Source organism: Erpetoichthys calabaricus (genome assembly GCF_900747795.2).
Source record: "Erpetoichthys calabaricus chromosome 1 unlocalized genomic scaffold, fErpCal1.3 SUPER_1_unloc_25, whole genome shotgun sequence".
Taxonomy (NCBI): Eukaryota; Metazoa; Chordata; class Cladistia; order Polypteriformes; family Polypteridae; genus Erpetoichthys; species Erpetoichthys calabaricus.
Genome location: NW_026261591.1, coordinates 2,102,460 through 2,119,093, shown reverse-complemented (window position 1 = coordinate 2,119,093; position 16,634 = coordinate 2,102,460). Strand labels below are relative to the sequence as shown.

Here is a 16,634-nt window from a genome sequence, read left to right as displayed (position 1 = left end):
TGTTAAATTGTAAACTGCATTGCCTACAGGGTGTGTTCTGTTTCATTCTGATATTCCTGATCTTAAATAGCAAATGTTTTTTGTTAATTGTTACCCAAATTTACAATTTTAAGGGGGGGGGGGGTAATGTGTAATATTGTAAGTCTGTTGAACTATTGAGGGTCCTGTAGTAATAAGGGATTATGGGTATTGGGGAGCTAATAGGAGCTGATCGAATTACACATGTGGTGTAATGTGTACTCAGTAACAAGAGCCTGTTAAAGTTTATTATGTTAAACCTGACTCCGTTTGTAACTGCAATATTATTACCTTCAGATATAACATTACCAGCATTAATGGAGGAGAGGCCACTCCCAGAAAAAAAAAGCCTTTTCCCTGATTTAACACTCCCATATTTTACATTTCTACACATTTTAATTTTTAGATACTGATGTTGACATAAAAAGCTCATGAAGAAACGTATTTCTGAACATAGAAACAAGTGGATCACAGGATGCTGAGAGCGATGTGGACGGTGTGGAAGCAAAACAGTCGTTATGAGAACAATGGAAATACTTTCTGAAAGATTTTGATTCCATTATGTTTTTTTGCTAATTGTACTTCTCTAAAAATCAGATTGTTGTCACAAATAACTAAAAAATGGAAATGAAGCTGCAGTGTGAATGGGGTCTTATTGGTTTCAAATGTAAGGTTGTATTCAGTGGTTTAACAATGGTGCAGATGCCTTCAACAACATGGAGGTGTTCATGAAAAGGAAATAAAATCAGAAAAAAAATAAGAATAATAATTATAATAAATGGAACAAATTCAAATTGGACACTTCAAACTGGATAACTATCAATGCTAATGATAACTGTATTGAACCCTGGATACACCAAACACACACCTTTACTAACAGAGTCCTAAGAAATTCTTGACAATTGGTGACTCACTGAAAAATAATAAATTGCAATAAGAAAGGAACCACAAAAAGAATTTACTAAAATCATCAAGGATTTAGATGGGATTGAATTATGATGAAGTTCTGTAAGAACACAACAAAGTAGATGACTGAGGAAGTGCCGATGAGGTTACTGATCTGAATTTCTACTTACTGTAGTTTGAACAAAGCATGGTGCACATTGCTGCTTTTTAATGAGAAGGAAGCGCGCAGGTGTGTGTTCAGAAGAAACAGATTAAGAAGAAAATGGACAGTGAGGGTACAGAGGCAGATACTTGAGAGCCACTGTGACCACCACTCTGTGCACATCCCTAATCTGAAGAAAGGCCCACATGTCAGTATTGTAATTGTGTCTGTTAATTTCTGTTAATAAGGAGCACCAGGTAGTAAAGTGCCACCTTTCACTGACGAACACTCAGCAGACAGCATTCCTGTTTATTTTTATTACTGTAATAACAAGACCGCACTTGCTGCTTTCAAACTTTGTTGGAATACAAAAAGAGCATTCAGAGAGCTGTGAGACAAGCCGAGTCCTGTTGCACTCTCAGGTGTGGCCTCATAACTGACAACGCCTGCCGAAGTCGAGGGGCCTGCAGCGGCATATTGAATAAAGTCACATCGTCAGTTCACGAGACATCGAGGACATAAACAGGTAAAGAGAACAGAACTAATAAACTGCTCAACTTGTGATATTCTGGTCAAGCAGGACACTGGAGGGGCTGCAGGTGACTTTCAGAATCTCGTACTTGACTGTTGGTAACAAAGATGTTAAATTATACTGAGCTGGCCGAGCAGGACAGAGTTGCCTGGCCTGGAGATCTTAAACATCGACATTAATTTCTTTCTTTAGTGAAATTTTACACCTATGTGTGTGCTTTACAAATAGTAAAAAGATAAATAAAAGTTATTATAGATGTAAATGGGAGAATCCTTGCTCTGTTTGTTTAGTTCTGTTTAGTGTAAGTGTATTATCACACGTACACAGCAGAGTGAAATTCTCATTTTCATGTTGTTGCTGCTCTCGGCTGCCATGATCGCTGTTTATTTTTTACTGTTTCTTGTCAGTCCTGGGGTGGCACGGTGGCGTAGTGGTAGCGCTGCTGCCTTGCAGTAAGGAGACCTGGGTTCGCTTCACGGGTCCTCCCTGCGTGGAGTTTGCATGTTCTCCCCGTGTCTGCGTGGGTTTCCTCCCACAGTCCAAAGACATGCAGGTTAGGTGCATTGGCGATTCTAAATTGTCCCTAGTGTGAGCTTGGTGTGTGTGTGTGCCCTGTGGTCAGCTGGCGCCCTGCCCGGAGTTTGTTCCCTGCCTTACGCCCTGTGTTAGCTGGGATTGGCTCCAGCAGACCCCCGTGACCTTGTAGTTAGGACGTAGCAGGTTGGATAATGGATGGATGGATTGTCAGTCCCGATAGCAGTGCATTAATTCTGAAGGTCAATGTGTGATAGAAAATTGAATTCTAAATCTCTAACGACTCCAACATGCTATTGACATCTCCATCAAGTCAGATTGAGTTTTTTCTCAGGATTTTCACTTTTTTACTGCTGTCAATAAATTGACTTTTGTTTTTTGTTTTTGTTTCATTAAAGGTAATTTCTGCTCATGCATTCTGTGCTGCTAGTTTTTAAGATTTCATTTTATTTTTGTTTATGTGTCTTTTTCAAGCCTTTTCTTGGTTATTGTGATTTTGGCATGTGTACTTCTGAATATACTTCTGCCTTTTTTACTATTTATTTTAAACATATTTAAAGATGCACCTTTAAAAGTATTACCCTCTTGACAGTTTTCACATTTTCTTGTGATACAATGCTGGATCTCAGAGGACTGAATTTGGCTTTTTTGGCACCAGTCAAATGTCAAAGTGAAAACAGGTGTCAGTAAAGTGGTCTAAATTATTTACAAATATAAAACACCAAGTGACAGAGGAGTAGTCACCCCTTCAAGTCCGTGTTTAGTAGATGGCAGCCATGACAGCCTGGAGTCTGTGCTCAGGTCTCTCTTTCTCTCTCTCATCTCTGCCGTTTGTCCCCATTAATTCTTTCTTGTCAAACTGTTTAAGCTCAGATAGGTGTCATGTTGATCAGGATCGATCAGCCATTTTCAATTCCATCTACAACTTCTCCATTGGACTAAAGTCTGAACACGGCTCCTCCAGAACATTCGCATTGTTGTTTTCTTCTAGAGTTCTAGCTTTATGCTTGGCCTCATTGTCTTCTCCCAAGGTGTGAGATTCGTGTAGACTCCATCAGGTTCTCCTACAGAATGTTTTCATATTTGCTGCATTTATTTTCCCCTCTCAAGCCTTCTACGTCCTGCTGCAGATTAGCAGCCTCACAACTTGATGCCACTTTCCTGCTTCAAGGTGTTGAAGATGTGTTTTCAGTAATGTGCGCTGTTTGGACATAGAGCTTAGTCTGATGGACAAAAGGCTCAAGTCATGGTCTCTACAGTCTCTCCAATGTCTTTCACTGTGGTTAGTGACAACATCCTACCACAAACAACAATTATCATCATGTTTCCCTTTTGGCCACGTGTTTTGTTTATGGGTGTTGCCATTTTGTGTTAAGAATTATAGTTTCCTCCTTGTTGTTTCTTAGTGATGGCTCCTAAGAACTTGGTGTTCTTCTTTGTGGTTTAGTACACCTGGCGTTTTCTTTAATTGCTTCCAAGTTTTTGATGATTTAGTTTAGTGTTGCATTTAGTGATTTATTTTGTCCTTCTCGTAACAATCTTTTGGCCTGTCACGTTTTCTGTGTCTCTTCTCACAGTCCTTTTTAACCTGTGGGGAACAGCCTGGACACAGACAGGCAGACATACAGTGGAACCTCGGTTCATGACCATAATTCGTTCCAAACCTCTGATCGTAAACTGATTTGGTCGTGAACCGAAGCAATTTCCCCCATAATATTGTATGTAAATACAATTAATCCGTTCCAGACCGTACGAACTGTATGTAAATATATATTTTTAAAGCTTTTTAAGCACAAATATAGTTAATTACTCCATAGAATGCACAGTGTAATAGTAAACTAATGTAGAAACATTGAATAACACTGACAAACACCCAGGCTCCCTGCTCAGCTGCACACGCAGGCTCTCTCTCAGTCTCTCAGCAGCAGGCGAGCCCCCCTCCCCCCTCTCCTCTCAGCAGCACGTGAGCCCACCCCCCCCACCCCCACCCCCACCTCTGTCTGTAACAATGCAGCAGTTCATGCTATAGCCTTGCAATCCGATCGCCGTATAAACGCTTTTTAAATGAGTTTTAAGCACAGGGAAAAAATGAACATTTGAACAAATCCAAACTTTATTTAAAAACCAACCACAAGCAACCAAGAAAGTAACATTTATAGGAGTTTACGCTATAGCCTTGCAACCAATCGCTGTACAAACACTTTTTTTAATGAGTTTTAAACACAGGGGAGAAAAAGGAACATTTGAAAAATCTGTAATACAAAAACTTACCATAAACCACCAAGAAAACTAACCTTGCATGAGTCGAGGTCTGGCATCAAGTGAGGAGAAAATGGGTGGACAGGAGGTTACAGTTTTGAGGGAGAGTCTGGCTCCGCAATGGAGGGATGTTTTCCTTCAGGTGTTTTCTCTCTTGTGATTTCTTGGGTTTCTGGTGTTTTTAGCTGTTTAGCTGGTGGGAGCGAAAGCCTCGTGCAGCCATTCCAAAAACAAAGTCCTTGTGACCCAACCCTTCGTGTTTGCTCTCCACATCACTGGCAGTCTGGCTTTGTTTACATTGTGCTACTTGAAAGCACGAGGGTTCTCAAATTGGTAAATGAGTAAACTGGTAAACAGTTTTTCCACCTCTTCCAGCACTTGAGGCCTCTGCCTGGTTAACGCTTGTAACTCCTTTTGCAACATCAGCTGCTTTAATAGATTCTTTCTGCTTTAGAATAGTCGAAATCGTAGGTTTTGACTTCTTGTACTCGGCTGCAAGATCAGTAACATGAACGCCACACTCATACTTTCAATAACTTCTTTCTTTACTTTGATTTCAATTTTCTGCAAAACTTTCTTCTCACCACTCTTCACTTGCTTAGAAGCAATGGTTAACTGCAAAAGCACACGATACTATAGAGCACAAAAACTTCACAGGTAAAGCACGCACGTCTGACTGAGAACAATGAACAGGGAGAGGCTGAACATGTGCTTAAATACAGTAATCGGCGCGTACGAACCGGAAGGGAAATGAAACAGAGCACAAAGAGTTCACAGCGAAAGCATGCACGCACGGAGAACAATGCAACACGTGTGGAAATCATCAGCGCGCACAAACCGAAAGGGAAACTGGCTTGTTCGTATACCGTGTGTGGTCGTGAACCGAGGCAAAAGTTTGGCGAACTTTTTGGTCGTAAACCGAGTTGTACGTGTACTGAGACGTTCGTGAACCGAGGTTCCACTGTAGTTTTAAAGCACCACACACGTTTATTTACATTTATATTTACAAATCAGTGCACACACAACCTACTCTATACCAAAGTCCAGGCCTCTTCTCACACTGCCTTTCTCCTTTGGTCCACCTCCACTCCTCTCCTCCGAGCTCTGTCCTGCTACTCTCCCGACTCCAGCCATCGAATGGAGGGAGGCGGCCCCTTTTATGCTCACCCGGAGGTTCTCCAGGTGTCTCCCAATAAGCTTCCTGCGGCCTTTCCTGGTGTGGTGGAAGTACAGGATGCGCACCTGGAAGCACTCCGGGTGACCCTGGTGTTCTTCCCCCCAGCACTTCTGGGTGTGGTGGAAGTGCTGAGGGCCAGGGGTCCCTAGGCATCGGGGCACCCCCTGGTGGTGATCACGGGTCTCCTATAGGGTTGAGCTTCTAAGCTCTGTTCCCGTGGTCCCCAAAGCCACTAGGGCAGTTGCCCCCTCATGATCTGGAGGAGGCGTAAGCCGTCCTCCGGTCTTTCTGGGCGTCCTGGCTGGGTACTACCCCGAGCTGCTTGCCACAGTGCCCCACCGCAAGCTAAGACCCCTAGGGGCCAGCAGCCTGTTCCGCAAGGGCAGGTCTCCCACGGTGGGAAGCCGACACACTGCCCTGATGCCGCCAGTCGGCGTCTCTTTATCTCATATACAGGCAATGCTCCCCCTCTGACCCCGGCACTTGCCACTTCGGCCTCCCTTCTGAGACCTCCGTGCCCCCTGTGTTGGGACATCTGACGGGACTGCACATGTCCCCGTCACCTCAGCTAGCTTTGTGGTTTCCCTCTGTTTCCTGCAGCCTGCCTCACATCCGCCCTTATCAGAGGAATCGGTTTTCTTCCCTCGATTCCTCCTCTTTCTCTGTGACACTGTGATGGTTTGGGTCTCAGCGCCGTGTCCACTATCGGAGACCCCCTACTTGAATCCGCTCACTTTCGTCACGGTTCTTTTCGGTGGGGTCTCGCTTTTTCTTTACAGGGCCGGTTCCACTTACCTGCCCTGCCGTGCCTCTCTGGCCGAAGGATCCAGCGTCACGTCGTTCCGTTCACTCACGCAGCGTCTTCACAGATGCGACCGCTTTCCCCTCCAGCTTCTTCAACTCCTCTCGGAGGGCATGTATCATATGCAATAGTGACTCTGTGGGTCGAAGGCACTCCCCCAGCATGTGCAGAGCCGCCGGCAAGCACAGACAGTCAGCCGACGGTGGACTTACATGTCGATCAGTCACATGTGCAGGCTGCTTCCTTTGGGGCCTCTCCTCCGGCCCAATTGGGTCCTTCCCTGGCTTGGGATGGACATTTGTTGGTCCCACCTCCATCCAATCATCAGCGGGCATGCAACACACACCATCCAATCCCTTGCCTGTCTCGGGGTGGGACTTCCAGTCCTTGGCCATCTTTTTTCCCAGGCTCCTGATGCGGTGGCAAGCCTCCTGATAGCCTCGCAGCTGCCGCGGCTTTTCGAGCTGCAGCGGCTCTTCCTGCGGCCGCCGCATCGACGAAGCCCCACAGATCGTCATGCGTCTGCCACTGAAACAGATCTGGGCAGTCCCTGCCTGCAACATACAAAACCCCCTAGGGCCAGCTGCCTGTGGGCAAGGAACTCACCTCTCGAGTCCCCTCTGTCTGAGGAAATGTCCTCGGCGTGGCAACACCAAACGCAATACCGTCCCGGGCTCCTTCAGTGGCAGTGCACTTGTAGGAGCCCACTGCACTCCGGCTATGCCCGTTGTTGTCTTCCTGCACCAAGTGGGAATGGCCCTTCTGTTTACACTAATATTTACAAATAAGTGCACACACAACCCACGCTAACCCAAAGTGCAGGCCTCTTCTCACAAACCTTAAACTGCCACTTTCACTATTTGGCTCAGCAGGGTTGATGTACTCTCACATCGTCATATATGATAAAGTATCTATCTATCTATCTATCTATCTATCTATCTATCTATCTATCTATCTATCTATCTATCTATCTATCTATCTATCTATCTATCTATCTATCTATCTATCTATCTATCTATCTATCTATCTATCTATCTATCTATCTATCTATCTATCTATCTATCTGTGTTCAGCCATATTGATGATTGTTTTCTTTATTGTTTCTGTCACAGGATAACCTGTCCTGATGTCACTATTGTGACTTTTTAAAGACTGATGTTGTACACTTCCAGGTTGCCCATAATTGTAGATAAACTTACAAACCAATGTTTGCTTTTGTGTCTGGTTCTCTAGTTCTTACATTTCTGGCTACTTCTTTTTAAACACAACAATTATTTAGTGTTTTAGAGCTACTGTATTTAGTGTTTAAATTCTGCTGCTTGACATCTGTGATCTCTTTTTTTTATTGACTTTTTGGCCTTCCTTTTGACTGATGTTTCATCTCCCAGTTCCTGCATTTGTTGCCCTTGTGGCAGACCATTTTTACCATTCTTACGAGAACACTGGGCAGGAAGGGGGTCAAAAGCAGGAAGCAAGCAAAACCAAAATGTTTGTAGTTTAGGGGCAAAGGAAAATCCCTTCTACTGGTCTGAACATGACAATAACTTTATCTATTTCTTTAACATGTCTTCAATCCACTGAGGATAGCTGAGTGTGCAGGGTGCTGCCATTTTATACCTGAAGACACATTTATGTTCTGTACTGCGTCCCAACTGTTTATGTGGTCACAGGGAGTCTCAGTATTCAAAACAATCAGGCAACTTCCATGAACAGCAAAATGGCACACAAATAACATGTGAAATAATTTAAATGATTGGTCATTGAATCAAAAATATCTTAAGTATTTTACCAAATGAAATTGCAGCAATTGTTGTTAATTTGTGTTATTATGTTGCTGATATCACCTGACGTCATTTTGTGTCAGTGTTTACATCACAAACACTGCCATTTTGTATGATTTGGGTTATTGTGACAGCCATATTGGTTATGGTTATGATGTTATTGCTACCATGTGACATCATTTAATGGCCTTCTTTAAGATGGTGGCCCAGTGTGCCCTCTCTCCTAGGTTAGGGATAAATTGCTAGGTGCTTCTTGTTTGATTTGGCAAAAATTCTGTGATGGAAACAAACTTCTCTTTTGTTAGGGCTTGTTAGATCAGCTGCGTTTTGACGTGTTTCAGATTTTTGACTGAGAATCTTTGATTTCATTTTGATCTCTGAAAGCAGATCATTGGCCTTCCATGAGATTAGTGAAGAGGTCACTTGTAGTTTGTCCTCTTGTTGTCTGTTCATGTTGGTGATTCACTGGACAAATTGGCCTTTATTGTGTCAAAGTCAGCAGAGAATCTTCAAATTGTAACAAATCTACATAAGTAAAAATGTGGTATTTTATTTTTATTTCTCTGCAACACTTGCTGAATAACTTGTACCCTGATAGTTTCTATCACCTACACTGCAGGATCCTTCTTGGCATGTCAGGGCAAACAGAACACATCCTGTGATTGGGTAGCATGTTTTAAAAATGGATATTGTTTCATAATCAAAAAAGAGAAAATGAGAGGCAGAAGGCTTACAACTCAACTGGCATCTTGAATTAATCCTGAGGGCAGATTGTCAGATACCAGAGGCGGTGGGCTAACTGGAGCAGTTATACTGGTGGGCCTTGAGGGACTGTGTATCTGTGGGAAAGAGTTTGGAGTGCTGTTGTACTGAAGATCAAACTTATCTGCATTAACATTGTTTATTTAATTCATTTGGGTTGTTTGTTTTTCATATTTTTGTTTGTTTTGCATATTTTTGTTTGTTTTGCATATTTTGATCTGCTGTATTTTTAGGAACTGGATTTCTGATGCAATAAAGAGGAGGGTTGAGGTTCCTGGTATGTGTTACGTGTTCCTGTGGCTTTATGTATTGTGATTCATGTGTGTGGGATTTTGTGAAGTATGAAGTATTTGTTGTGTATTGTGATACGCAATTTTTTAAAACTCCTGTATGGTATTTCATGATTTAGTTAAGTAAGCCCTGCTTGAGTAAACTTGTTTTCCAATCAGCAGTGAGTCAGCTACACAAACACTGCGTGTTTCTTGTTAACTCAAGGTGGGCCTCAGTAATTCACGATTATGTGAGCACTCATGAGGTTTAAGCAGCCCCAAGAATCGATCGTCGATAACATTGATGAGAGGTCAGAGGAGCTCAACATCAGCTTTAAGCCGACTTTAAGTATGATGCAATCTATGCAATGTATGTGTGGTGTATTGTGGGACAGCTGTGAAAAGTTGAAGAGTTTATTTAATTGTCATTAAACAGAAGAATAGGTAACAGAGACAGTAGCGGTCTTTTCAGCTATTGATCAAGAAATAATAGCTGATTGATAATAACACAAAATGGAAATGTGAAAGAGGCCAAAAGGCATCCAGCTCAGTGTTTAAGTACATTACAGTTCTGAATTTGTGCTCTGCATAACTAAATATAAATGTTATTATTCACATAAAAAATGTAAACCTATTATTTTAGGAACAATACACTTGAAACACTTTAAACAAGTAAGTAAGTATAATTTTATGCATTTTACAAACAACTTTGTGAAAATCAGCATAGTGAGAGCCAGAGCAGACTTGACATTGTTATAACGAGTGTTTCTATATTACTGACAAATCCTCAATTGCAGAACATTTTGTATTTTTAATATTTTACTACTGGACTATTATAAAAATAATAGAGTTCAATTATGTTTAATTATTGAGATATATTCAGTTGACTGTGTGATACTTTTCATTATTTTACAATGTAAATACAAATACTATCATGACTTGTATCAAAAATGACAAGGGGCTTTCTTTCTAATCCTCTTTGTGCTGAAGGTTTAAAATGTGTGGACAGGAGCCCACCAGGGTTGGTCCTTGATGGTCTTTAAGTGTGACATTTCACATCTCTGAACTACTCTGACTTAGAATTGCTAGCTTTTTTTTTGTATAACAGATAATTTTAATATGCAATACATTTTTTTCATTGTTTTTTAAATACTGTATCCATTTCTTTTATCTTTCACTAACAAAAACAGTAAAAGGGACAAATCCTGTAATAATTTAAATGTGGTATAATGTCATTTTTCAAAAAAACAGTAGTTTTTAATGTACGTCTTACCACTTGGTAATGAATGTCAGATTAATTTAATCAACAATTAAGAATTCAGCAACATTAGATATGTTAAAATAATCCCCATTAACAGCAGGACAAAGGTGGGAATGAATAACAATTTAAATGTTAATTTTTTTAATCAGTGGTTTAGGCCAGGGGTCTCCAACACGTCGCTCACGAGCTACCGGTAGCTCTCCACCTCTTTCCAAGTAGCTCACCAAAGGGTTAATGAATCCTAAATAAATCTGAAAACTTAATTAGTCACATTAGGGCTGGGCAATCTTTCCAAAAAATCATATCATGATCCACAATCTGAATTTCAATCTCTCTTTTAAGTGTGGCATATCCGGACTCAAACTCATCAAGACCTAAGTAACACTTTATTTGAAATATCAAACAATGTTGAATTCAGTTGTTCTCTCGTTTGCTGGCTAAGCGGAGTAAAGGACCGCGCCCCGAAGCTGGCGAGTGAGTGAGGAAGGCCCATCCCATAGGCTCGCTGCGTGTTTCTCAGATAAAATAATTTATTTCTCAAATAAATCAGTACCGCAGGTGAACTCTGATACATAGCGAAATGAGAGAAGTCACAAAATCAACTGGAATGTTCAAGCAAATTATAGAAAAAAACACAATCTATATCTGTTAAGTAGTTCTCTCGTGAAAAGCAGACAGACATACAGACAGAGAGACATTGGATTTTATAATATTATATATCAGTAAACCTTAACAATAATGTGTAACCAAAATAATGTGCAGTTAAAGTCTCAACATCATTCTCAGCATTTCTGGAGCTTAGTAGAGCCCAATAAATATAAGAATCTTCACCAAGCAGCTCTAAAAATGTCTGCTTTGTTTGGGTCTCCATACCTCTGTGAGTCTGACATGAATGTCATGAAGTCAAAGTTCAGAACAAGACTGACAGACGGACATTTAAATGACTCCATAAGAGTGAACCTGAGGGACTCCACTCCACCGTACACCTCCGTGCCAGTCATCTGACTAACTAAACAACACATCACACATGTGACTGGACATGTGAATAAAGTGACACAGTGACATGTGACAAAATGACAAATGAAGAGTCAGATCTGTGGATTTGGAATTGCATTGATTTGTTTTGACAGCATTCATGTTTTAATTCAGTAGTGTGAGATACGCTAGAAAATGCATACAGACATACAAAATACACTTGCAGGTGAACTAAATATTTTTGTGATGTTTAAATACAAGATGTGAGTTGTGGACATCAACATTTTATAAAAGTTCAGGCAAAACAAGCGTATTCAGTTTGTTTGGGCTGAAATAAGCTATAAGAAGAAATGTTAGAAAACAGGAGTAGCTCTCTGCAATTTTTGTTTTGTAAAAGTAGCTCTCAGGGGAAAAAGGTTGGCGACCCCTAGTTTAGGCTGTGATGTTTTATTATTTTGTAGTGAACATGTAAGATTAATTTTTAAAAAATACACAAAATTAGACAATTTACAAAGAACAAAAACAATGCAAACTTTCTGAGGTGTTCTTTCTCATTTAACAGGACTTTTGTGAACTCCACTACATTATGCTTAGCTTCACTTTTACACTGGCATGTGCCAGGCTAAGGGTTGATAGTTAATTTTTTTGGTTGCCAAGCATGACTTGCACTAATCCTCTTTGGTGGCACCAATGCTGGCTCAGAATAGCATCTCAATTTAAACGCAGCTTATGTGCTAAATGCTCTTTGTGGGGTACTCTATTTAGTATTTTATAATTCATTAGTGGGTTATGTGGATCATTGTAGAACCATTGCTTGACAACGCGCCAGTTCATTGTGGGAAGGGTTCTTTGCATATGAAGGTGGTTCTTTGTACTTTGTGCCTGCTTTTTGGGAAAAAATGAAGCCTTTACTGTATGGTAGACTACTTAGCAGGACATTCGTAGATCAAGAAAACCAGAACTTGGCCTGTGATATGAAACACAGCAAGAGTCCTTTTAATTGGTGTTTTACAAGGCTTTTACCATCTCTTCATGGTTATTTGCTGTAAGGAGCAGATTATGGATTTTAAATAAATAGTTATTTCTGGAACCTTCATGTGGAATGGTCTTTAGAGAACCAAAAATGGTTCCCCTGTGGCATTGCCCTGAAGAAAACCTCTGGTCCCTTCATTTTTTAGTAGTATAAAGTGGTGTATATATATATAGTGACTGTTTAAGGTCTTCGTGACCCCTTGAACCCTCAGACTAGACGTCAGACACCAGACAAAAGTCCAAATAATGTTTTATTATTAATAATAATAATAATAATAATAATAATAATAATAAATGTGCACAAAGCACCCTCCACTCCACAATACTCAAATAATAATAATTCCAATAACCAATACACAATCCTCCACTCCCAGATGCGTTGCCACCCTTCCACCCAGCTCAGCGTCTGGGATTTCCCATCATCCTTTTATATTCCCTGACCCGGAAGTGTTTCCCATCTTAATAATAATAATAATAATAATAATACATTTTATTTATATAGCGCCTTTCCCATGCTCAAGGCACTTACAGAATAAATAAAGAACGGCAGCGTATACAGTATATAGCATTGTACAAACCAGATAAATAAATAAAGAAGATTAAGACAGTAAATTCTGAAAAAAAAAAGAAACGGACAACATAACTGATGGTCTCGCACACACATACAGGTTACGTTGGCATCTTGACAGAGAAGTAAACTGAGAGAAGGGTAATAAAGTCAAGTCGAGCTAAAAGCCTTCCTGAACAGATGAGTTTTGAGTTGTTTTTTAAAAGAATTCATGGAGTCAGCTGACCTGATTAATTTCGGTAGGTCATTCCAGAGTCTGGGCGCTATAAAGCTGAAGGCCCTGTCACCCATGGAGTGTAGATTAGTGAGGGGAACAACAAGATTACCAGAATCAGAGGACCTAAGTGGGCGGGCAGGCACATAGTGATGGAGGAGGTCACTGATGTAGTTTGGCGTGAGGTTATTTAAGGCTTTGTAGGTTATTAGTAGGATTTTATATTCGATTCTGTAGGACACAGGGAGCCAGTGAAGGCGGAGCAGGATGGGTGTGATGTGCTCGCTGCTGCTGGTTCCAGTAAGGACTCTTACAGCTGAGTTTTGAATAAGCTGGAGCTGTGATATAAGATTAGAAGGGGCACCTGCCAGTAGGGAATTACAATAATCGATGCAGGATATGATAAAAGCATGAACAAGTTTCTCAGCATTAGAGAAGGAGAGGAAGGAGCGAACACGGGATATGTTACGGAGGTGAAAGTAAGAAAGTTTCTTAATGTGATTTATGTGGGCGGAATAAGTGAGGGAGGAATCAAAAATGACACCAAGATTTTTTACAGTAGAGGCAGGTCTGATGAGATCACTGCCAAGATAGACTGGGAAGGAGCTCATTTTATTAAGTTGCATTTTAGTCCCAATTTGCAGGAGTTCAGTTTTATTGCAATTTAATTTTAAAGAGTTCTGCTCCATCCAGGTTTTAATTTCACTAAGGCAGGTTGTGAGCTGAGAAAGCTCTGATGAAGTTTCACTTTTAACATTGAAGTAGAGCTGAGTATCATCTGCATGAAAATGATAACCCAGTCCATAGCTACAGATAATATGGCCAAGGGGAAGCATATAAATACAGAAAAGCAGAGGACCGAGGACAGAGCCCTGAGGGACTCCTTGTGTGACTGGCGCTGAGCTGGATCTGCTGTTGCCAAGACTAACAAACTCTTGCCTATCAGTCTTACAGTCCATGTGATTTCTTATCACTTCCGGGTCAGATAAAAAGTCCTTCTTTTCAACCCGGAAACACGTCGTTCCCTCTGGTCATATGATTATGACGTGCTTCCGGGTTATAGGGCACGTAAAAGTCCTTGAGCCATGGTCAGGATCAATGGAGACAAGGATGTACATGGCAGACTGTTAACACCTGAGTGATGGTTTCAAGTAAAACAAGAAAACAGTAATGCATACTTCTATTATCTAGCTGTGATAAAATGAGGACAACACAGTTCTGAGTGGAAAGGCTGGGCAATTTTACCTGAAAAGAAATCATTGAAGTCAGAGTCTGCAAAATAGGATGAACTGGTCACCTTTTATAGGTATTTGGTTTATCACATTCTCACAAACAGTGCAAGAAGGAAATGCTTACTGTGAATCTGAGGCTCCATCCTTGTAACTGTTCATATTAAAGCACTGATGACTTAGGAATTCTGAAATCCCCCATAAGTGTAGCACAGATAGACAAGGTGCCGAGTACTGAAGTTCTGTTCTGAGTGCAAAGTGAACACCATGTGGTTGTAGCCCACCTCACTATTTAGTCAAACTGGTGTTCATTGTGCTTGAAGGGCCTGATAGTCCATTTTGTTCATTCAGAATTCTGATAAGTCAGACCCCATGTGTCTTTGATATGTGACAATGAAGCCCCTCCTGAACACATCTACAGTGTGTTTTCTGTGTTACAAATGGATAGCTTTGTCACAGACTTCTGAAGTGGCCCATAATAATTACAACACCTGAGATGTCCCTGCTTGTAACTTGAGATGCCGCCGTGTGTTTCCTGTAAATTCCGTTTTTCTGATCTTATTTGAGTGCAGTTCTGACAGATCACGGCTGTTACAGGCCCTGCACCAATTCATCGCTCATTGTATTTCAAGGCAGGCAGTTTCTAGTTGTTATTGGTCTTGTTGGTCTTTTCACAAATACACTGAGACTTCAATCAAACATGCTATATAGATTAAAGTCAATATCAGTTTTGTTTCTAATTTACTTCATGTCACTTATAAAATTATCCTTTTAGTTTAAAGTTGATGTTTCACAGCTTTCTTCTGTGTTGGCCTCTAGAATGGTTTAAGTTGACTGCTCTACATGAGGGTCAAACTGCTCGATTAGTTGAAATCACCTGGAAATGACTCGGGTGAAGCTGGGATTGAACTCGTCAGAGCATAGAAGCTTAGTGTTCATCTGCCAGTGAAGTGAAATGTGAAACAAGCGAGATCTGACAGACACGGTTTCTCCAAGACTGCTCTTCCCCTCTCCATTTGTAATGCTGTGTCCTTTTGACAGTGAAATCTCAGCAGTTCACCGGTTTCAAAACCCACTTTAGCAGTTCTTTGTGGCTGAGCCCCCATTCTGAGAGCAGACACTGACAGATTTCATTAGCAGACATATAGGCAAATAGGATGGTGTTGATGTAAAAGCCACAAACAGTGCCTGACTCAGGATCAGACAAGCTCTCTGACCTTTCAGTGTTCTTTTGTACTAACATCAAACGTGAAGCAGTCTTAGTTATATAGGACAGGTAATTGTTTTTAAAGTAAAAGATAATTTAAATAATAAAACTAAACAGTAGTAATAAAACTCCTTGGTGACTCAGAGACTAAAGATATTAACTAGCATCTGGAAGGTTGCTGGTTCAAATCCCATTACTGCTAGAAGGGATCCTACTCCGTTGGGTCTTTGAGCTAGGCCCTTAACCTGAAAATTGCTCCAGGGGCATTGTACAATGGCTGACCCTGCATTCTGACCTCCAAAGGTCATGAGAAAAGATAATTTACCCTCAGGGATTAATACAAGGTACCAAATACCAAAATACATAAGCTGTTGAACTGGCAGGGCTTTGCTGCAATCCTGGCATTGATGTTATGGGCACCTCTATATTTGAAGATGTATAGCTGCAGATGCCTCTTGTTTGAACTTTAAGACAAATAATGGAAAAAAAAAAAACCAAAACAACACAAAACAAATAGAACAACCAGTTATTTAATGTTATTTCTTCAGCAGACTCCCATAACATAGCAAGCAAAAGTTTGATATCCACTGCACAGAACAGAAAAACTTTGCCAAAGTACAACGTGAAGGAGAGTGGATACAGTATATCCATCCATCCATCCAATTTCCAACCCGCTGAATCCGAACACAGGGTCACGGGGAGAGTGGATATAAGTTATACTAATTAAGATAACAAGCTAAACATTAAAAATTACAAGAAGGCCGATTGTGGAAGGGATGTGCAATAACAGATCAGTCAAATACTGCAGTTACACTCAACCATTTCCTCCCCAATCCCCTGAGGTTCCACGATTGGGTGGTTTCTCCTTTCTAGTACCCTAGAATAAGCTTTTACAGGAAGGCTGAGGAATGTTGTACCCCAATAGTTGTAGCATACTTTCCAGTTCCCCTTTTAAAAAATGGAAGC

At 40.9% G+C, this 16,634-nt stretch overlaps 1 protein-coding gene across 2 annotated transcripts in view; it reads left to right on the top strand.

Annotated features, from left to right (window-relative positions):
• Positions 1-16,634, top strand: part of LOC114642585 (NACHT, LRR and PYD domains-containing protein 3-like) — a 1,142,003-nt gene that overhangs the window by 15,151 nt on the left and 1,110,218 nt on the right. Inside the window, exon 2 of one of the 2 annotated variants that reach the window (XM_051921799.1) lies at positions 1,489-1,592. The exons of the other annotated variant lie outside the window; for it this stretch is intronic. The gene's annotated coding sequence lies outside the window, so the exon portion shown is untranslated. The remainder of the gene's footprint in view (positions 1-1,488; positions 1,593-16,634) is intronic. 2 annotated transcript variants of the gene reach the window in all.